General features: G+C 44.1%; 1 long non-coding RNA gene across 1 annotated transcript; it reads right to left on the reverse strand.

Annotated features, from left to right (window-relative positions):
• Window positions 1–15326: 15326 nt before the first annotated feature.
• On the reverse strand, window positions 15327–16412 carry LOC122133708. Its single transcript, XR_006152938.1, has 3 exons — window positions 16293–16412; window positions 15773–15898; window positions 15327–15521 (listed from the first exon to the last, which is right to left on the reverse strand). It is a non-coding gene; the product is annotated as an uncharacterized LOC122133708 (long non-coding RNA).
• Between the last annotated feature and the right edge of the window lie 7329 nt (window positions 16413–23741).

The raw sequence follows: 23741 nt of genomic DNA on the forward strand, positions 1-23741 counted from the left end.
CAGGAGAGGACGGGACTCTGGAGAGAGCAGAGACAGACAGGATGTGTGTGATACACACACACACAAACACACACACACACACACACACACTCAAGCACACACACACACACACACACACACACACACACACACACACACACACACACACACACACACACACACACTCATGCACACACACACACAGACACACACAGACACACACATACACACTGTGTCAATGTAGTTCCATATAGTTAACACTGTGTCAGTGTAGTTCCATATAGTTAACCCTGTGTCAGTGTAGTTCCATAGAGTTAGGTACCTGGCGGGTATTTGCGTGTCCCGTTGCCAGTGTCTTCTGGGGAATCTGTCTCTGGCAGCAGGTGATTGACAGCTGTGTGGCTGCTGTAGTCTGACCCTGTGGGAATACTTAATGTAAGATAATCTTCATGCTTTCCTCTTCAATTTAACAGTTTCAATTCATTTGCTGTAATTTAAGCATTAAGGATGCAGAGTAAATGTCCACCTTTAACAGTCAGCAATGTCCCGTTAGTGAACTCCATGCTGCTTGAGTCAATGAGGGCACAGCAGTAAAGAGCAGAATCAGACGGCTGTGCATCCCTGATGTTTAGGTGAAACACCCCAGCTGCAGGTTGCCCATCAAACCGAGTAGATCCCTCAAACTCTGGGTGCATCTTTGGTTGTCCATATTTGTACCTGGTGGCTACAGGCTGTGGCTTGTGTCCTGCAGTCAGTTTGAGCCAGTACAGCAGGACGTATCTTTCGGTATGAAAGCAACTCAGAGTCACATTCTCCCCCTGGTGAAGCACCAGAGCAGAGTCTGTCTGACGCAGCGCCCCAGCTTGGGTCTCCCCTACAGGGAAGAAAGAAAAGAACTTAGCATCAACCACTGCTTTAGAACTCACCCAGCAGAACCAACATCAACCACCTTTCTAGAACTCGGCGAGCAGAACCAGCATCAACCACCTCTCCAGAACTCACCCAGGAGAACCAGCATCAACCACCCCCTCTGGAACTCACCAAGCAGAACCAGCATCAACCACCACTCTAGAACTCACCCAGCAGAACCAGCATCAACCACCACTCTAGAACTCACCCAGCAGAACCAGCATCAACCACCAATCTAGAACTTGTGTCTGTGTTCCCTAAGTCTGCCCCCCATGATGACGGTCGTGTGTGTGTGTGTGTGTGTGTGTGTGTGTGTGTGTGTGTGTGTGTGTGTGTGTGTGTGTGTGTGTGTGTGTGTGTGTGTGTGTGTGTGTGTCCATTGTCACACTCACCAATGCTAAAGAGCAGCGGCAGAATCAGAGTAAGGGCCTGCTGTGGTGTCATGATGCTCAGTCTGCTTCAGACAGTGGATGAGGGCTGAGGCGCCTCCTTTAAGATCACTTCAAGTTGCTACTGGCAACGTCAGCGGAAAGTCAAAGTACCACAGAGGTAGGTCACTGATTGGCCCAGCCCAGTCTCAATGAATTTAACGCTGAAGATGAATACTTGAATTTAATAGATGAAGATGAATACTTGTAGATGAAAAGTCCTATATCTTTAAGTCCAGTATATAATAAGAGATTCAATATAATGATGATAATATGCCTTGCAGTGGCCTTGCTTGTGTGTAGTCTGTAGTTTGTATTTAGGTCAGAGCTCAGTTCTTCCTGTGTGTGTGTGTGTGTGTGTGTGTGTGTGTGTAAGAGAGAGTAAGTGAGTCAGTGTACCTCGGGTTCTCTCTGTGTTTGTGTGTGTGTGTAAGAGAGAGTAAGTGAGTCTGTGTACCTCGAGTTCTGTGTGCTCCGTCTTCATCCTCTTCAGTACTCCCATTAGAGTGTATGTGTGTGTGTGTGTGTGTGTGTGTGTGTGTGTGTGTGTGTGTGTGTGTGTGTGTGTGTGTGTGTGTGTGTGCGTGTGTGTGTGTGTGTGTGTTTAGGTCTGTGTGCTGTTTAACCACCTCCCTCAGTATATATATATATATATATATATATATATGTTGTGAGTGTTCTTTTCTGAGTCTGTGTGTGTGTGTGTGTGTGTGTGTGTGTGTGTGTGTGTGTGAACCTGAGCCATCCCATACAGCAGCAGTTGACTATGAAATGGATCAGAATCTGGCCTGGATTTATCCTGGATCTATACGTAATCTGGCCTGGATTTATCCTGGATCTATACGTAATCTGGCCTGGATCTATTCGTAATCTGGCCTGGATTTAGTTTTGAGCTGCTAGGTTAGGCCAAAGCATTAAAACAGCGTAAAACACGGCTTCTAAATGAGCACAAAACTACTTACGGCGCAATAACATACGACTTAAATGTCGTGAAATGTACAAAACAACGCAGTTTTTCTGTCGTCAAGTTTTTAGGCCTTTGGGGTACACCATTTTACCCTGCCATGTGTCACTGGTGACGGTGTAAAATGCTGCTTTTTGTGTGATAATGAAGGATAAATGTGAACTGCTATCATCCAGTCAGTAAAGAAGAAGGACAAACCACTGATTCAGTGCTGATCTCCTTCGCTTTAAAGCGATTACCTACTACAGCGATGTTTGTCACAGTGATATTTTGCAGTGGCCAAAGTTTTGTAATAGTAATAGCCTATATAGAACATTTGTAATGGCCTACATCAAACATTGGAGTCTGTGTATGCTAAAAATATATACTGTATATGCTAGCATGCTTATCCTGATATGTGTATGATTTCATCCGCCATGTTTCTGATTGCCACCCCCCCCCCCCCTTCTCCTCCCCTCCCTTCTGCCACATGCCACACACACACACACACACACACACACACACACACACACTCGCACGCACACACACACACACACACACACACACACCCATACACACACACACACACACACACACGAACACACACACACACACAAAGAAAACACACACACTCAGCCTTTAACACAAGACTTATTTATTTAACATTCAAACCACAATCTAAAATGGAAAAAGGCCCCAAAATACTAAATACAACAGTTATCATTAAATTAGGGCTTACACAAGTACATGCTTTTAGACAAGTTTACACGAGTACATGCTTTTAGACAAGTTTACTCGAGTACATGCTTTTAGGCCTCCAGTAAAGGTTTCCTGAACAACTTGAGTTTTGGTAATGAGGCCATGTGTGTACATGGGCTGTTTATCTAGTGGCAGCATATATGACGGGTGGGTTGTCGGTCTGGAAGTTGCTCCTTCTCTTCTTCTTCTTGGCAGTGAAGCTCAGAGCTGAATAGGTCAAAGAGTCTGAATCCTGAACCTGAAGCAACACCGATACACAAAAACGAAAAGGATATTGTTTTAGCTGTGAGACCGGCGTGGCGTCACGCAACTCCTAACTGTTCTCCTATCTGTGCTTGGCTTTGTGACCTCAGGGGGTCAGACAAAAACCACGGCTGCAAACGAATACATATGTCATGCTGTCACAGTCATACATTCAAACGATCATGTATGTCATGCTGTCACAGTTGTACAGTCAAATGATCACATATGTCATGCTGTCACTAGGGGTGTAACAGTGCAACATTCACCTTTTGAGTCACAATTTTTTTTATGTATTTTGAAAAATGTGAACATTCAACCAACATCACTCATTGGCCATATCTCTTACTGTAACAGTTAAGGCACCCAAATACTGTCATGCTATCAATTAGAATAAATAAATAATAGAAATAAATCACAGATGTCAGTAATGCTCCATTGTAAGACTCTGATTAGGACAGCTGCGGTCTGGAAGAGACCTACTTCAGTGTACAGACAGGTTTTTCTTAGTAGACCACCAGGGACAGGAAGGTGTGTGCATAAATAGAACACCCACTGTTCCACTGAATCAGATACATCTTACCCATCGGCAGGAAAGGCAAACTCCGCCCCTGATATTCACACTAAGACTAACATGACACACAACTGGCATCTGTGTGTATCAAAGAATGTGCACTCTTCAATATGTTGTGGACACAATGATAAGGCGTTTTGTGTTTTTCATAGACAAAAGGCATTACGGTGTTACATGGTTTTATAATGAATGAATGCCTGTCGTAGTCCAGAATGTGTTCTCTATATGAATTAAAGCCTGTTACACTTGGCTCCCCATAGACAGTCACACAGTCAAATGATCACAGAAATCAAGGTGTCACAGTGGTACATATGAATCTGATATGAATAGATATGAACAGATATGAATTCTTGAAAAGTCTTACAGACCAAAAGATCCATTAATCTGCTGTGTGATTTATATGAAGTCTGCCAGACAAGTCTGTGGCAGCTTTCTGTCAACACTGTCAACGTCATAGAAAGATGTAAAGCACAAATAACTACGAGCAACTACAACAAATATTAATGATAAAGGTAATGTTCCAATGATGAAACTCTCTTTGAACATCTGTTTTGAAAGCTACTTGAAGTAGAACAGAGTAATCTAGTAATCTAGTCTTACAGTTTTTCTCGATTGCTAACACACATTTTTTGAAAGCATGCCTCGTTTCCTCAAAACTCTAAACACAAATCCCAAAACCACTCACACAAAATGCAAAACCCTTTATATATCCTGCAAAAGGTGTTATGTCACCTCAAAAGGGTACTTTGTTTTCTAATGACAAACACAGCCCATTATATGAGTAGACATTCTAAGCATCGATTGAACACTGATGTGCTCAATGGAAAACACTACTATGAAATGGGAAAACACCAGTATGAAGGCCTTATCAGGAACATTATGTTACTATACGCTTACTCCTGTAGTAAAATATAACTGTATAATGTTTTTATGCAAATATAAAACAACACACAAATATACAGTAACAACTAAAATATTTCTTTATTTTTTCCAAAAGTGCTGTAGCCTATACATCACAGCAAACACAAATGAATGTGTAAATGATTTGCACAGAACAAACAATAGGATATAGGCCAGTACAGTCAACAAAAAAAAGAAAGAAAAATGTAAAATAAAAAAGGACAAAAAACTACTGCATCCTGTTCTAGCTCAAGACAATATTGACAATGTGCTATCAGAAATAGACCTACACAGTGTTGTGAATGTTGTTGCATTTTGTGTGAGTGGTTTAGGGATTTGTGTTTAGAGTTTTGAGAAAACGAGGCATGCTTCATGTGTGTAAGCAATCGAGAAAAACTGTAACATTGGATTGGATTACAATACAGTACAGTAATGTGTCAGTGCTGATAGGACGCAATCAGTTGTGAAAATGTATATGACTTACTTGCACATAGTCATAGCATAACTGTTTGACTGTCGGAGTTTCTGACAAAAGGCACCCTGTACACCTGCTTTAGTCACACTGTGGCTAGGCTCACTGTATTGATGTTTAGGAATATGTCTTGGTCATCAATGGTTGCACTTTGTATTTGTTTACGTAATTTTACAGATACAGTACAATGGAAAATACAAGAATACTATGCTCCTGATAAGGCATTCAAACTAGTGTTTTCCTGTCATTGTAGTTTTTCTTACCTATTCCCTCTTCTGAATGTCCAGAGAATGGATGCAACTGAGAAGCGGCTTATATTTGGTTGAACCCTCTGGCCAGCCTCCTGCATGGTCAAACCATGGTTGACCACAGGGTTGACCACAGTGGCCTGAATCTCATCAGAGATAATGGCTCTCCTTCTTGCTCTTTCTCTTCATCCTCTTCCTCCTCCTCCTCCTCCTCTTACTCTCACTCCTCTGCCTTTCTGATCACCTCTCACTTCAATGTTGCCATCAATTGTTCTCCAAACCAGGAGCTAACCTGTGGCCATCATATTGCTAAAGCTTTGATTTCAAATTGCACAACAGCCTTTGAAATGGAAGTTTTGCCAATTGAATAGCAGTGTGTTCTGTCTGAACACAAGGAGGTTTTGGCATTGATGAAGTGTGCAAAGTAGAGAGGATGGTGTTTAGTGTTTTGAAGAAAGTGTGGTTAACAATTGAAATTTGTGTCTAAAGCAGATAATTGTGTGTTGTGAGTTGAAGAAAGTGCGGTTAACAATTGAAATCTGTGTCTAAAGCACATAATTGTGCTTATAGTTTAGCAGAATTGGTTTAGGGAGTTGGCACATGAGTTACAGGTTGTGGTCATTGTGCCATAAGTTCCAGTTTTTGAATGTAATCAATCGAGAAAAACCGTAAGTGATAGTGATAATGAAGGATAAATGTGAACTGCTATCATCCAGTCAGTAAAGAAGAAGGACAAACCACTGATTCAGTGCTGATCTCCTTCGCTTTAAAGCGATTACCTACTACAGCGATGTTTCTCACAGTGATATTTTGCAGTGGCCAAAGTTTTGTAATAGTAATAGCCTATATCAAACATTTGTAATGGCCTACATTATTATATACTGTATATGCTAGCATGCTTATCCTGATATGTGTATGATTACCCCCCCCCCCCTTATCCTCCCCTCCCTTCTGCCACAAGCCACACACACACATACACACACACACACACTATGGACTATTTTGAAAGCTACTTGAAGTAGAACAGAGCCAGCCAGTCAGTCAGGGAGCCAGGCAGCCAAACACATAATCCCTCACTGGGCTAATCCGACTCACCTGCTCAGGTGGAGACGCTGTTAGATAAACGGGGTCTGAATGGGGAAACAAGAGAAGATGAGTTTGGATTATTAGCATCAAAGCCCCAGTATGGAGATCTCTGTAAGTCTCTGAGACTAACTAGGTAACAGCCAGCAGCCTTGCCTTGCAAGAACCAACAACAGCACAACTGGCACTGAGAGAAGCTAGCTTGCTTGCTAACGGGTGTATTTCAGCGACATATTTAGAGACCCCCCCACAGTTTAGGCACCACTGGTTTACTGGACTTAGAACCTAAAACCCAAACCTGTGTTCTGTCTGAGTGCAGCTCTGCGTTTGGTCAGGATCACGATGAAAAGCACCAGATTGAGAACAGCACTGAGAACCCCAAGAACCAGAACCACAGCTACACACACCCCACCGCAGAACTGCCCTGCAGGAACACAAAACACACTCATGCAGCTACACACACCCCACTGCAGAACTGCCCTGCAGGAACACAAAACACACTCATGCAGCTACACACACCCCACTGCAGAACTGCCCTGCAGGAACACAAAACACACTCATGCAGCTACACACACCCCACTGCAGAACTGCCCTGCAGGAACACAAAACACACTCATGCAGCTACACACACCCCACTGCAGAACTGCCCTGGAGGAACACAAAACACACTCATGCAGCTACACACACCCCACTGCATAACTGCCCTGCACGAACACAAAACACACTCATGCAGCTGCAGTGGATAAAATATGAGATTTCAGACGACATATTGTAGTGTATGAAATGTATGACTTTTAAATGTAAGCGCAACACAGATACAATAACATGATACAAATCTAAAACCAAATCAAATCAAATCAAATACAATCATGTCAAATAATACTTTATGTAAAAGTGAATTATGGTATATTGAAATGAAGGATATTTACATTTATGAAGGTTATTGAACATTATTAGGACATAATTGAATGTGTTGAATGACACAACACACACATACCGTCCTCTACTGTCTCTGAGGGCTCGGGCTCAACATCATCTACAGAAACTGGAGCAGAAACACACAGTATGAGGGAGGGACACACACAACTCAGAATGATTTATATCACTGAATCAAAATACTTAGATATACTCAAACACACACACACACAAACCCTCACATTCACACATACACACACACACACATACTCTCACACTCACACAGACACACATTCATACACACTCACACTCAAACACACACACACACTCACACTCAAAAATGGTGAAAGAAAGATAGGTGATGGTTACCTGTGATGGTTAAGTAGGTTGCATTGTGATAGATCATGTGTTCCATTGGCTGCGTGCGACAGTAGTAAAGCCCAGAGTCAGACACATTCACATCTCTTATCTCTAACGTAGAGGTTGTGGTGTTCCTAGTTCCGTTGATATGTTTGCCATTAAATCCATTGTGGTACTGAAGAGTGTTTGCCTGACCATTGTAGTGAATAGTGAGGATGGAGACTGGAGCTGCCTGGTTGGTTTGTCTCAGCCAAGTGATCGATGTGAATCCTGTCTCTTTTACAGAACTGTGTGAGCAGTTCAACTGGACCGACTGACCCTCACGCACCACCACTGAGGTGGACATGGACCTGGAGAACACAGCTACCAGCACACCTGACACACACACACACACACACACACACACACACACACACACACACACACACACACACACACCACACACACATATAAGTCTACTCTGATTCCCAACATACACAGTAGACTGTAGCAGCGCACACATGATTTACTGAACATGATCATTATGAACACACTTTCCCACTTACTCTAACTGGGTAATATGAAATGGCAAATGTTGGACATACACTGAGTGATATTAATTACATTTATTTATTACTTATTGTTGAGTACTCACCCATCGTGTAGAGAATCAGGCCAGATGAGGAGTCCTGCGCCATGGTGTGAGAGTGTGTGTGTGTGTGTGTGCGTGGCGTGTGTAGGGAGAGGAGTGGGCTCGTCTGATGAACACTGAAGGAGTGACTGTGAGTGAGTGTAACTGTGTATGTATGTCTGTGTGTGGTGGGGAGTGGAGTGGACACGTCTAATGAACACTGAAGGAGTGTCTTAGAGTAGAGAGGGCGTGTTGTACAAGTGTGTGTGTAAGTGTGTGAGTGTGTGACTGTGACTACATGTGTGTGTGAGTGTGTGTATGTATATATGTGTGGGTGAGTGTGTTTGTCTTTTTGTGAGTGTGAGTGTATGTGTGTGACTGTGTGTTTGTGATTGTGTGTGTGCAAGTGTTTGTGTGAGTGTGTGTGTGTGTGTGTGTGTGTGTGTGGTGTGTGTGTGTGCATGTCTGAGTGTGACTTTGTTTGTGTGCAAGTGTTTGTATCTCTGTGTGTGTGTCTGTGTGTGTGTGTATGTGTGTGTGTGTGTGTGGTGTTTGTGTATGAGTGTGTGTGTTTTCCACAAACAGCAGTGCCAAGTGAACCTTTATTTTACAGTCCCTACTTCATATGTTTTGACCAGGCAAAATGATGGTATAAAATGGGAAAGTAGATAATTAGTTCCACTAAAACAAAATAAGTCACAGTGTCATAATATTAGACAGGCTGCAGCCCTAATGAAGTCACTCCACAAGTTTTAATACATGTTTTATGGTGGTATATGCAGGGTCAAATATTAACAGAGGAGCCCACTGCAGTAAGAAACACTGGTTTATATCAATGTCCTGATCACCTGTCATCGTTAAAACCCTCATTTATGTCTCACTGTGTAGAAATCCTCTATCCCATCCTAGAGACAGGCCTCCTGTTATAAGCCTACATATATATATATAAATTCTTCATTTCTAAAAGACACCTTATCTAAGGGTTAGGGTAATCATCTCAGGGTTAGGATCAGGGTATTCATCTCAGGGTTGTTGAAATGCACTTGTCGTTTTGAGTTCAGCTACATTGGTAGATATATACAATGTGAGAAACAAGCAAGTTCTCTGTGGTTTTGTATATCTGATGTAGGTAACAGATCCAGAGAGGTCAGGCCTACAGACTAGTGAACAGTTTGTGGATGTATGTGTGTGTGTGTGTGTGTGTGTGTTTGTGTGTGTGTGTGCGTGTGTGCGTATATGCATGAATGTATGTATCTACTTCATTGTGTTCTGTGGTCACTATCCTGTGCTTCGTTCTTTTATAGACCTCAACTGAAAAGGTGTGTGTGCGTGTATGTGTCAGAGCTGAAAGTGCTCAACTGAATGTGTTTATGTGTGTGTACGTGTGTTTTTGTGTGTCAAAGTATGTGTGTGTGTGTGTGTCTGTGTGTGTTTTTGGTGAAACTGCATGGGTTTCCTGTCCTGCAGGCCTAAGATGAGGTGTGGGTGTGTGTGTGTGTGTGTGTGTGTGTGTGTGTGTGTGTGTGTGTGTGTGTGTGTGTGTGTGTGTGTGTTTGTGTATGTGTGTGTGTGTGTGGGCAGGAGCAGTTGAAGACCAGAACCAAGACCACACTAATTTTCCACTGTTGAACAAAGAACATGTGTGGTCAATAGCATACAAACACACTCCTCACGAACACACTCCTCACAAACACACTCCTCACGAACACACACACTCCTCACAAACACTAAAGGACTCATGGACAGAAGCTAGCCTAGCACAGTAACTGATAATAGGATTCATTTGCAGATATTTGTGGGATACATTTCAACAAGGCAATCAAATCTCCTCTCATCCAATCAGAGTGACAAAAACTTTCAACATACGCGCCCTTTCAAAAACGTAGATGCAGATGGGCTCTCTCTCGCTCTCTCTCTCTCTCTCTCTCTCTCTCTCTCTCTCTCTTTGTCTCTGTCTCTCTCTCTATACATATCTCTCTCTCTCTCTTTCTCTCTCTCTGTCTCTCTATCTCATGGTGTCCCCCTCTCCCCCCCTCACTCTCTGTTGATCTCTGTCTCTCTCCCTTTCTCTCACCTCTCCCTCTCTCTCTTTCTCTCTCTCTCTCCCTTTATCCCCCTCTCTCTCTCTCCCACTCTCTCTCTATCCCCCTCTCTCTCCCTCTCTCTCTTTCCTACCTCTCTCTCTCTCTCTTTATCCACCTCTCTCTCTCTCCCGCTCTCTCTCTATCCCCTTCTCTCTCTATCCCCCTCTCTCTGTCCTCTCCCTCTCTCTCTCTCCCTCTCTCTGTTGATGTCTCTCTCTCCCTCTCTCTCTCTCTCTCTCTGAGGTCATGCAGGCGTGTTCTAGCTCCTGCTGCACCTGCAGTGGCTGACTTCAGACATGGTATCTGCATCGCTCCAGCAAGGGTTTAATGTCACGTGACAAGGTGACGCTCCAGGGTGAAACTCCAAGGTGACGCTCCAAGGTGATGCTCCATAGTGTGAAAGCTGCCCCAGACTGGTCTGGCAGACGACATATGAATCACACAGCAGGTTAATGGAAGTTTAATCAAAATAATAAAAAAATTACACATTTCATCACACCCACACCCACACCCACGCACCCCCTCTGATCTATACCCCCCCCCCCCCCCTCTGGTCCATATACCCCCCCCTAGTCCATATACCCCCCTCTGGTCTATATACCCCCCCCCCTCTGGTCTATATACCCTCCTATGATCTATATACCCCCTGCATGTAATCTTTGGGGTCAGTTTGGCGAGGTTTAGTCTGCACGCACACACAAACATACATGCACACAAACATACATGTAGACCCACAAACACGAACATACATGTACACACACACACATACACAAACATACAAGCACACACACAGACACACAAACCATACATACACACATACACAAACATACATGTACACACAAACACAAACATACATGCACACACACACATACACACAGAAACATACACACACACACACACACACACAAACATACAAGCACCCACCCACACACAAACATACACGGACAGACATACACAAACATACATGCACACACATAAACAGATATACATACACAAACATACATACACACACAAGCAGATAAACATATACGCACAAATGCGTAAACACAAGCACACACACTCTTCAACAGCATGACCCAGTAGGACTAGTATGTGGTTTAATGCACTAAAAAGTCCAGGTTATTACTGTTGATAAGAGCAGACTGTATCTCACAGTAGGGGCTCTTGGACTGTGAGGTGTGTGTAGTTCCTGTTCCTGTCAGTAGGGGGCATAAACACTGAGGGCCCTCTGTCTCTCACCCTCAATCACCGGAGCCACAGACTGACCAGTACTGACACTCTGATAATATCCCTCTCCTTCACTCGCTCTCTTTCTCTCGCTCTCACATTCCTCTCCTTCACTCGCTCTCTCTCTTTTTCATCCCTCTCCCTTACTCTCTCTCTATCTTTCACATATCTCTGTCCTTCACTCTCTCTCTCATATCTCTCTCTTTCACTTTCTCTCTCTCTCTCACACATCCCTCTCCTTCATGCTCTCTTTCTCTCTCATTTCTCTCCTCTCTCTCACATATCTCTCTCTATTTCACACTCTCTATCTCTCTTTCTCTCTCGCTCTCTCTCTCTCTCTTCTCCCCTTTCACTCTGTATGTTTGTGTGTAAGAAGGTGTCTTCAGTAAGAAGGTGATCCAAAGGCCCGGTAGAAGTTTTGAGTGAAAGGGGAGACTAAAGGCCTGTTGAGATGGGGAACTAAAGGGTCTGACTGCAGGTTTGAGTGAGATGCTGAACTAAAGGGTCTGAGTTATTTGTTGACAGGATATTGGGCAGCTGAGCTATTTTAAGACATTAAACAAACTTCTTGTCACCACAATAGCTAATGCTAACTGGCTAAAGCTAACCCTCTGAAGCCTGACCCCTGACCCCTTCTTAATACAGGCCTGAGGTGAGGGGCAGGGCCAGTGGAGATGGGATCATACATCACTTCCTGTGTGTGAGAGCGGACGAGAGAGAAGAGCCTGGCACTGGTGCTGCAGGGCTAACACTCCCTCACACACACCTCATCACTATCACCAGGAGTGTGTTTCTCACAGTCATAGAAAGTCATATTTCTGTTAGAAAAGTTCCTCGCTGTTTAATGTCTTAAAATAGCTCAGCATGTTCAACTGCCCCATATCCTGTCAACAAATAACTCAAGAATCTAACAACAGCAAACAGCAGCAGACGTATCACAGGTGTCTCTCACATGCGTGGGCTGATGAGTGTCATGTACCCCTCTGTTCAAGCATGCAGCATTTCACATCAGCACAGGTATACTTCATGGAGTCTGTTCAAGCATGCTGCATTTCACATCACCACAGATATACTTCATGGAGTCTGTTCAAGCATGCTGCATTTCACATCAGCACAGATATACTTCATGGAGTCTGTTAGCATAGACACATAGACCAGCGACAGTGGAGGCCACTTTAGCATGTGGGAAGTGTGTCTGTGGATTTTGTCTTGGTTGGTCTGCAGTGGAAAATTACTGTGGTTTGTGTTCTGGTCTTCAATGCCTCTTGCACACATGCACACACACACACACACACACACACACACACACACACACACACACACACACACACACACACACACACACACACACACACACACAAACACACACGCACACACACACACACACACACACACGTGTCATTTTTGCTTAGACCTGCAGGACACGACACAAATATAGAGACACCACAGACACCACACACACACACACACACACATACGTGTGTGTGTGTGTGTGTGTGTGTGTGTGTGTGTGTGTGTGTGTGTGTGTGTGTGTGTGTGTGTGTGTGTGTGTGTGTGTGTATCACTAAAGGCGCTGGAGTTGGCAGTGTTAGCTAGTATGGTCACTTTGAAAGTTTGAATGTAGATGTTGTCTCAAGGTTATAGGCCTGTAGCATTGTGACTTCAAATGTGAAATCTAAAAGTCTTATAGGTTGTTGGCATTTTTAAGAATCCATCTATCAATCGTATGTGTACATCAATGCAATTGATTGTAAAATTGATTGTCATTTTAATGCAGTTTGTTAATACAATGTATTTCTACAATCATTATGATGAAACTTAAATATCTTGTGTCTTTACCTTTACTCTATGCTCTGATCATTTGCACCCATCATCAGGAAAGGAAATCCCTGCCCCTGGGTAAGGATGTGACTGTGCGTGTGTGTGTGTGTGCGTGTGTGTGTGTGCGTGTGTGTGACTGTGACTGTGACTGTGACTGTGTCTGTGTGCGTGTGTGTGTGTGTGTGTGTGTATGTGTGTGTGTTTGTGTGTGTGTGTGCGTGTGTGTGTGTGTGCATGCGTGTGTGTGCGTGCGTTTGTGTGTGTGTGTGTGTGTGCGTGTGTGTGGTGGTCAGAGGGCTTCACCCGGGTCCTCAGCACCAGTATCTTGTGCAGGTTTTGGGGGACCATACAGTCACTGTCATCATGGGGTTCCTTAGGTTAGGAAACCCCACACACTGATAAGAGATGAGCCCAAAAGCTCCACCCCCTAATTGCAGCCCTGAAGTGTAGATACAAGCTTGTATGTGTGTTTTCTTTCTGTTCTTTCTGTTTTGCACTTCAGGACTGCAAGTGTTTGGAGTGTTTGGATGTGGCATGTGCACTTCAGGACCACAGCTTTTTGTTTTTGTTTCTATGCTGCATCTGCACTTCAGGGCTGCAAGTTTTGGTTTTCAAAAAACTGAGAGGTTGAATAAGTGAAAATAGAGACATTTATTCGTACACCAAATATTGGAAGCACAATGTATTTGATTGCTGGTTCATAATACAAGTTGGACTGAACCAGAACACAGTAATGTAATTCTGAACAGCGTATAGCAGTGAAATACAACAGTCAATGCAACTTTTTGTCTAGTTTTGGTGTTAATCTTGTAGCAAAATATAAGACACATGTATCTGTGCTTTCTCTGTGGAGGGTCCTCTTCTCCTCCTCAGTGAAGCTAAGAGCTGCGTGCTTCAACACGTCTGACTCCTGAAAAACAGCAACACAGGAGACTGATCAACAGATAGAACTAATAGACCGGAGAATGCTGCACCTAAGAGATAAGAGGATGCTTTAGCTAGTGAATGACAGGATGCTGTAAGTGAGAGATTAGAGGAGGCTGTAGCTAGGAGATGGGAAGATGCTGTAAGTAAGAGATGAGAAGATGCTGTAGCTAGGAGATGGGAAGATGCTGTAAGTAAGAGATGAGAAGATGCTGTAGCTAGGAGATGGGAAGATGCTGTAAGTAAGAGATGAGAAGATGCGGTAGCTAGGAGATGGGAAGATGCTGTAGCTAGGAGATGGGAAGATGCTGTAAGTAAGAGATGAGAAGATGACGTAGCTAGGAGAAGAGAGGATGCTGTAGCTAGGAGATGAGAGGATGCTGTAGCTAGGAGATTGGAGAGTGCTGTTTGTAAGAGATGGAAATAATTTGTAGCTAGGAGATGGGAGGATGCTGTAGCTAGGAGAAGAGAGGATGCTGTAGCTAGGAGATGGGAGGATGCTGTAAGTAAGATATGAGAGATTGCTAAACTAGGAGATTGATGGATGCTGTAGCTAGGAGAAGAGAGGATGCTGTAGCTAGGAGATAAGAGGATGCTGTAGCTAGGAGAAGAGAGGATGCTGTAAGTAAGAGATGCTGCTGAGTGTCTGGTGGATGCTGCTGTCACAATTATACAGTCAAATGCTCACATAAATCATGGTGTCACAGTCATACGGATATGAATTTCTTACAGACCAAAAAATCCATTAACCTGCTGTGTGATTTATATGAAGTCTGCCAGACCAGTCTGTGGCAGCTTTCTGTCAACACCGTCAACGTCATAGAAAGATGTAAAGCACTAATAACTACGAGCAACTACAACAAATATTAATGATAAAGGTAACGTTCCAATGATGACATTCTCTTTGAACAGCCATTTTAAAAGCTAGTTAAAGTAGAACAGAGCCAGCCAGTCAGTCAGGGAGCCAGGCAGCCAAACACATAATCCCTCACTGGGCTAATCCGACTCACCTGCTCAGGTGGAGACGCTGTTTGATTACCAGGCTCTGAATGGGGAAACAACAGAAGATGAGTTTGGATTATTAGCATCAAAGCCCCAGTATGGAGATCTCTGAAAGTCTCTGAGACTAACTAGTTAACAGCCAGCAGCCTTGCCTTGCAAGAACCAACAACAGCACAACTGGCACTGAGAGAAGCTAGCTTGCTTGCTAACGGATGTATTTCAAAGACATATTTAGAGACCCCCCCACAGTTTAGGCACCACTGGTTTACTGGACTTAGAACCTAAAACCCAAACCTGTGTTCTGTCTGAGTGCAGCTCTGCGTTTGGTCAAGATCACGATGAAAAGCACCAGATTGAGAACAGCACTGAGAACCCCAAGAACCAGAACCACAGCTACACACACCCCACTGCAGAACTGCCCTGCAGGAACACAAAACACACTCATGCAGCTACACACACCCCACTGCAGAACTGGCCTGCAGGAACACAAAACACACTCATGCAGCTACACACACCCCACTGCAGAACTGCCCTGCAGGAACACAAAACACACTCATGCAGCTGCAGTGGATAAAATATGAGATTTCAGACGAGAACTTGTGAAATGTGTGACTTATATAAATGCAAAACAGATGCAATAACATGAAACAAATCTAAAACCAAATCAAATCAAATCAAATACAATCATGTCAAATAATACTTTATGTAAAAGCGAATTACGGTATATTGAAATGAAGGATATTTACATTTATGAAGGTTATTGAACATTATTAGGACATAATTTAATGTGTTGAATGACACAACACACACATACCATCCTCTACTGTCTCTGAGGGCTCGGGCTCAACATCATCTACAGAAACTGGAGCAGAAACACACAGTATGAGGGAGGGACACACACAACTCAGAATGATTTATATCACTGAATCAAAATACTTAGATATACTCAAACACACACACACACACACCCTCACATTCACACATACACACACACACTCACACTCACACTCACACTCAGACACACATTCATACACACTCACACTCAAACACACACACACACTCACACTCAAAAATGGTGAAAGAAAGATAGGTGATGGTTACCTGTGATGGTTAAGTAGGTTGCATTGTGATAGATCATGTGTTCCATTGGCTGCGTGCGACAGTAGTAAAGCCCAGAGTCAGACACATTCACATCTCTTATCTCTAACGTAGAGGTTCTGGTGTTCCTAGTTCCGTTGATATGTTTGCCATTAAATCCATTGTGGTACTGAAGAGTGTTTGCCTGACCATTGTAGTGAATAGTGAGGATGGAGACTGGAGCTGCCTGGTTGGTTTGTCTCAGCCAAGTAATCGATGTGAATCCTGTCTCTTTTACAGAACTGTGTGAGCAGTTCAACTGGACCGACTGACCCTCACGCACCACCACTGAGGTGGACATGGACCTGGAGAACACAGCCACCAGCACACCTGACACACACACACACACACACACACACACACACACACACACACACACACACACACACACACACACACACACAAGTCTACTCTGATTACCAACATACACAGTAGCAGCACACACATGATTTACTGAACATGATCATTATGAACACACTTTCCCACTTACTTTGACTGGGTAATATGAAATGGCAAATTTTGGACATACACTGAGTGATATTAATTACATTTATTTATTACTAATTGTTGAGTACTCACCCATCGTGTAGAGAACCAGGCCAGATGAGGAGAGCTGCGCCATGGTATGAGAGTGTGTGTGTGTGTGCGTGGCGTGTGTATGGGAGAGGAGTGGGCTCGTCTGATGAACACTGAAGGAGTGACTGTGAGTGAGTGTAACTGTGTATGTATGTCTGTGTGTGGTGGGGAGTGGAGTGGACACGTCTAATGAACACTGAAGGAGTGTCTTAGAGTAGAGAGGGCGTGTTGTACAAGTGTGTGTGTAAGTGTGTGAGTGTGTGACTGTGACTACATGTGTGTGTGAGTGTGTGTATGTATATATGTGTGGGTGAGTGTGTTTGTCTTTTTGTGAGTGTGAGTGTATGTGTGTGACTGTGTGTTTGTGATTGTGTGTGTGCAAGTGTTTGTGTGTGTGTGTGTGTGTGTGTGTGTGTGTGTGTGTGTGTGTGTGTGTGTGTGTGTGTGTGTGTGTGTGTGTGCATGTCTGAGTGTGACTGTGTTTGTGTGCAAGTGTTTGTATCTCTGTGTGTGTGTCTGTGTGTGTGTGTATGTGTGTGCGTGTGTGTGTGTGTGTATGAGTGTGTGTGTTTTCCACAAACAGCAGTGCCAAGTGAACCTTTATTTTACAGTCCCTACTTCATATGTTTGACCAGGCAAAATGATGGTATAAAATGGGAAAGTAGATAATTAGTTCCACTAAAACAAAATAAGTCAGTGTCATAATATTAGACAGGCTGCAGCCCTAATGAAGTCACTCCACAGGTTTTAATACATGTTTTATGGTGGTATATGCAGGGTCAAATATTAACAGAGGAGCCCACTGCAGTAAGAAACACTGGTTTATATCAATGTCCTGATCACCTGTCATCGTTAAAACCCTCATTTATGTCTCACTGTGTAGAAATCCTCCATCCCATCCTAGAGACAGGCCTCCTGTTATAAGCCTACATATATATATAAATTCTTCATTTTCTAAAAGACACCTTATCTAAGGGTTAGGGTAATCATCTCAGGGTTAGGATCAGGGTATTCATCTCAGGGTTGTTGAAATGCACTTGTCGTTTTGAGTTCAGCTACATTGGTAGATATATACAATGTGAGAAACAAGCAAGTTCTCTGTGGTTTTGTATATCTGATGTAGGTAACAGATCCAGAGAGGTCAGGCCTACAGACTAGTGAACAGTTTGTGGATGTATGTGTGTGTGTGTGTGTGTGTGTGTTTGTGTGTGTGTGTGCGTGTGTGCGTATATGCATGAATGTATGTACCTACTTCATTGTGTTCTGTGGTCACTATCCTGTGCTTCGTTCTTTTATAGACCTCAACTGAAAAGGTGTGTGTGCGTGTATGTGTCAGAGCTGAAAGTGCTCAACTGAATGTGTTCATTTGTGTGTACGTGTGTTTTTGTGTGTCAAAGTATGTGTGTGTGTGTGTGTCTGTGTGTGTTTTTGGTGAAACTGCATGGGTTTCCTGTCCTGCAGGCCTAAGATGAGGTGTGGGTGTGTGTGTGGGTGTGTGTGTGTGTGTGTGTGTGTGTGTGTGTGTGTGTGTGTGCGTGTGTGTGTGTGTGTGTGTGTGTGTGTGTGTGTGTGTGTGTATGTGTGTGTGTGTGTGGGCAGGAGCAGTTGAAGACCAGAACCAAGACCACACTAATTTTCCACTGTTGAACAAAGAACATGTGTGGTCAACGGCATACAAACACACTCCTCACGAACACTAAAGGACTCATGGACAGAAGCTAGCCTAGCACAGTAACTGATAATAGGATTCATTTGCAGATATTTGTGGGATACATTTCAACAAGGCAATCAAATCTCCTCTCATCCAATCAGAGTGACAAAAACTTTCAACATACGCGCCCTTTCAAAAACGTAGATGCAGATGGGCTCTCTCTCTCTCTCTCTCTCTCCCTCTCTCTTTCTTTGTCTCTGTCTCTCTCTCTATACATCTCTCTCTGTCTCTCTATCTCATGGTGTCCCCCTCTCCCCCCCTCACTCTCTGTTGATCTCTGTCTCTCTCCCTTTCTCTCACCTCTCCCTCAATCTCTTTCTCTCTCTCTCTCTTTATCCCCCTCTCTCTCTCTATCCCCCTCTCTCTCCCTCTCTCTCTTTCCTACCTCTCTCTCTCTCTCTTTATCCACCTCTCTCTCTCTCCCGCTCTCTCTCTATCCCTTTCTCTCTCTATCCCCCTCTCTCTGTCCTCTCCCTCTCTCTCTCTCCCTCTCTCTGTTGATGTCTCTCTCTCCCTCTCTCTCTCTCTCTCTCTGAGGTCATGCAGGCGTGTTCTAGCTCCTGCTGCACCTGCAGCGGCTGACTTCAGACATGGTATCTGCATCGCTCCAGCAAGGGTTTCATTTCACGTGACAAGGTGACACTCCAGGGTGAAACTCCAAGGTGACGCTCCATGGTGATGCTCCATAGTGTGAAAGCTGCCCCAGACTGGTCTGGCAGACGACATATGAATCACACAGCAGGTTAATGGAAGTTTAATCAAAATAATAAAAAAATTACACATTTCATCACACCCACACCCACACCCACGCACCCCCTCTGATCTATATACCCCCCCCCCCCCTCTGATCTATATACCCCCCCCCTAGTCCATATACCCCCCTCTGGTCTATATACCCCCCCCCCCCTCTGGTCTATATACCCTCCTATGATCTATATACCCCCTGCATGTAATCTTTGCGGTCAGTTTGGCGAGGTTTAGTCTGCACGCACACACAAACATACATGCACACAAACATACATGTAGACCCACAAACACGAACATACATGTACACACACACACATACACAAACATACAAGCACACACACAGACACACAAACCATACATACACACATACACAAACATACATGTACACACACACACAAACATACATGCACACACACACATACACACAGAAACATACATGCACACACACACACACACACACAAACATACAAGCACCCACCCACACACAAACATACACGGACAGACATACACAAACATACATGCACACACATAAACAGATATACATACACAAACATACATACACACACAAGCAGATAAACATATACGCACAAATGCGTAAACACCAGCACACACACTCTTCAACAGCATGACCCAGTAGGACTAGTATGTGGTTTAATGCACTAAAAAGTCCAGGTTATTACTGTTGATAAGAGCAGACTGTATCTCACAGTAGGGGCTCTTGGACTGTGAGGTGTGTGTAGTTCCTGTTCCTGTCAGTAGGGGGCATAAACACTGAGGGCCCTCAGTCTCTCACTCTCAATCACCGGAGCCACAGACTGACCAGTACTGACACTCTGATAACATCCCTCTCTTTCACTCGCTCTCTTTCTCTCGCTCTCACATATTTCTCTCCTTCACTCGCTCTCTCTCTTTCTCATCCCTCTCCCTTACTCTCTCTCTATCTTTCACATATCTCTGTCCTTCACTCTCTCTCTCATATCTCTCTCTTTCACTTTCTCTCTCTCTCTCACACATCCCTCTCCTTCATGCTCTCTCTCTCTCTCATTTCTTTCCTCTCTCACATTTCTCTCCTTCACTCTCTATCTCTCTCTCTCTCTATCTCTCTCTCTTCTCCCCTTTTACTCTGTATGTTTGTGTGTAAGAAGGTGTCTTCAGTAAGAAGGTGATCCAAAGGCCCGGTAGAAGTTTTGAGTGAAAGGGGAGACTAAAGGCCTGTTGAGATGGGGAACTAAAGGGTCTGACTGCAGGTTTGAGTGAGATGCTGAACTAAAGGGTCTGAGTTATTTGTTGACAGGATATTGGGCAGCTGAGCTATTTTAAGACATTAAACAAACTTCTTGTCACCACAATAGCTAATGCTAACTGGCTAAAGCTAACCCTCTGAAGCCTGACCCCTGACCCCTTCTTAATACAGGCCTGAGGTGAGGGGCAGGGCCAGTGGAGATGGCATCATACATCACTTCCTGTGTGTGAGAGCGGACGAGAGAGAAGAGCCTGGCGCTGGTGCTGCAGGGCTAACACTTCCTCACACACACCTCATCACTAACACCAGGAGTGTGTTTCTCACAGTCATAGAAAGTCATATTTCTGTTAGAAAAGTCTATTCCTCGCTGTTTAATGTCTTAAAATAGCTCAGCATGTTCAACTACCCCATATCCTGTCAACAAATAACTCAAGAATCTAACAACAGCAAACAGCAGCAGACGTATCACACGTGTCTCTCACATGCGTGGGCTGATGAGTGTCATGTACCCCTCTGTTCAAGCATGCTGCATTTCACATCAGCACAGGTTTACTTCATGGAGTCTGTTCAAGCATGCTGCATTTCACATCACCACAGATATACTTCATGGAGTCTGTTCAAGCATGCTGCATTTCACATCACCACAGATATACTTCATGGAGTCTGTTAGCATAGACACATAGACCAGCGACAGTGGAGGCCACTTTAGCATGTGGGAAGTGTGTCTGTGGATTTTGTCTTGGTTGGTCTGCAGTGGAAAATTACTGTGGTTTGTGTTCTGGTCTTCAATGCCTCTTGCACACATGCACACACACACACACACACACACACACACACACACACACACACACACACACACACACACACACACACACAAACACACACGCACACACACACACACGTGTCATTTTTGCTTAGACCTGCAGGACACGACACAAATATTGAGACACCACAGACACCACACACACACACACACACATACACACACACACACACATACACACACACACACACACACACAGGTTTTTGAGGTGAGGTAAAGACACTAGCTGAGCTTCAATGGATGCCGTGGGTGCTGCACCATTCTGGAGTCGCCAGTGTCAGCTAGTATGGTCACTTTGAACGATGTGTTCAAAAGAAAGAAGTGTGTGTGGTTACAGCAGGAGATGGGAAGATGCTGTAAGTAAGAGATGAGAAGATGCTGTAGCTAGGAGATGGGAAGATGCTGTAGCTAGGAGATGGGAAGATGCTGTAAGTAAGAGATGAGAAGATGACGTAGCTAGGAGAAGAGAGGATGCTGTAGCTAGGAGATGAGAGGATGCTGCAGCTAGGAGATTGGAGAGTGCTGTTTGTAAGAGATGGAAAGAATTTGTAGCTAGGAGATGGGAGGATGCTGTAGCTAGGAGAAGAGAGGATGCTGTAGCTAGGAGATGGGAGGATGCTGTAGCTAGGAGAAGAGAGGATGCTGTAGCTAGGAGATAAGAGGATGCTGTAGCTAGGAGAAGAGAGGATGCTGTAGCTAGGAGATGGGAGGATGCTGTAGCTAGGAGAAGAGAGGATGCTGTAGCTAGGAGATAAGAGGATGCTGTAGCTAGGAGAAGAGAGGATGCTGTGAGTAAGAGATGAGAGAGTGCTGTAGCAAGGAGATAAGAGGATGCTGTAGCTAGGAGATGAGAGAGTGCTGTAAGTAAGAGATGCTGCTGAGTGTCTGGTGGATGCTGGTGTCACAATTATACAGTCAAATGCTCACATAAATCATGGTGTCACAGTCATACGGATATGGATTTCTTGCAGTCCCAAAGATCCATTAACCTGCTGTGTGATTTATACGAGGTCTGCCAGACCAGTCTGTGGCAGCTTTCTGTCAACACCGTCAACGTCATAGAGAGATGTAAAGCACTAATAACTACGAGCAACTACAACAAATATTAATGATAATGGTAACATTCCAATGATGACACTCTCTTCGAACATCCATTTTAAAAGCTAGTTAAGGTAGAACAGAGTCAGCCAGTCAGTCAGGGAGCCAGGCAGCCAAACACATAATCCCTCACTGGGCTAATCCGACTCACCTGCTCAGGTGGAGACGCTGTTAGATTACCAGGGTCTGAATGGGGAAACAATAGAAGATGAGTTTGGATTATTAGCATCAAAGCCCCAGTATGGAGATCTCTGAAAGTCTCTGACACTAACTAGTTAACAGTCAGCAGCCTTGCCTTGCAAGAACCAACAACAGCACAACTGGCACTGAGAGAAGCTAGCTTGCTTGCTAACGGATGTATTTCAAAGACATATTTAGAGACCCCCCACAGTTTAGGCACCACTGGTTTACTGGACTTAGATACTAAAACCCAAACCTGTGTTCTGTCTGATTGCAGCTCTGCGTTTGGTCAGGATCACGATGAAAAGCACCAGATTGAGAATAGCACTGAGAACCCCAAGAACAAGAACCACAGCTACACACACCCCCAGGGCTCTCAAGTTTTGAAGACAGGCAAGAGTGACATATCCCCCCCCCCCTCCCGGCCACGCCCCCATTCCGCCCGCCCCTCCCCTGCCGTATGCCCACAGACCAGCCCTGCCCCCCCTCCCCCCATATTATTATTAGTGTTTTGTTGTTGTTAATAATTGATCAGACTTGCAGAAAAGATTTGACACATGGCACTGACAATTCAACCAATTACTAAGTATTAATTCAATTTGGGAGAGAGAGAGAGAATTATGACTTGTGTTGTTTATTGTAGGTGTTTGTTGCCTTTTTGGACTCTTATCATTTTTGGTGTTGGTTCCCATTATATCCATAGTCATAGAATTGGATGTATTAATTAGGAAAAATGGTATTCATGAAC

Source organism: Clupea harengus, chromosome 18, assembly GCF_900700415.2.
Source record: "Clupea harengus chromosome 18, Ch_v2.0.2, whole genome shotgun sequence".
NCBI classification, from domain to species: Eukaryota; Metazoa; Chordata; class Actinopteri; order Clupeiformes; family Clupeidae; genus Clupea; species Clupea harengus.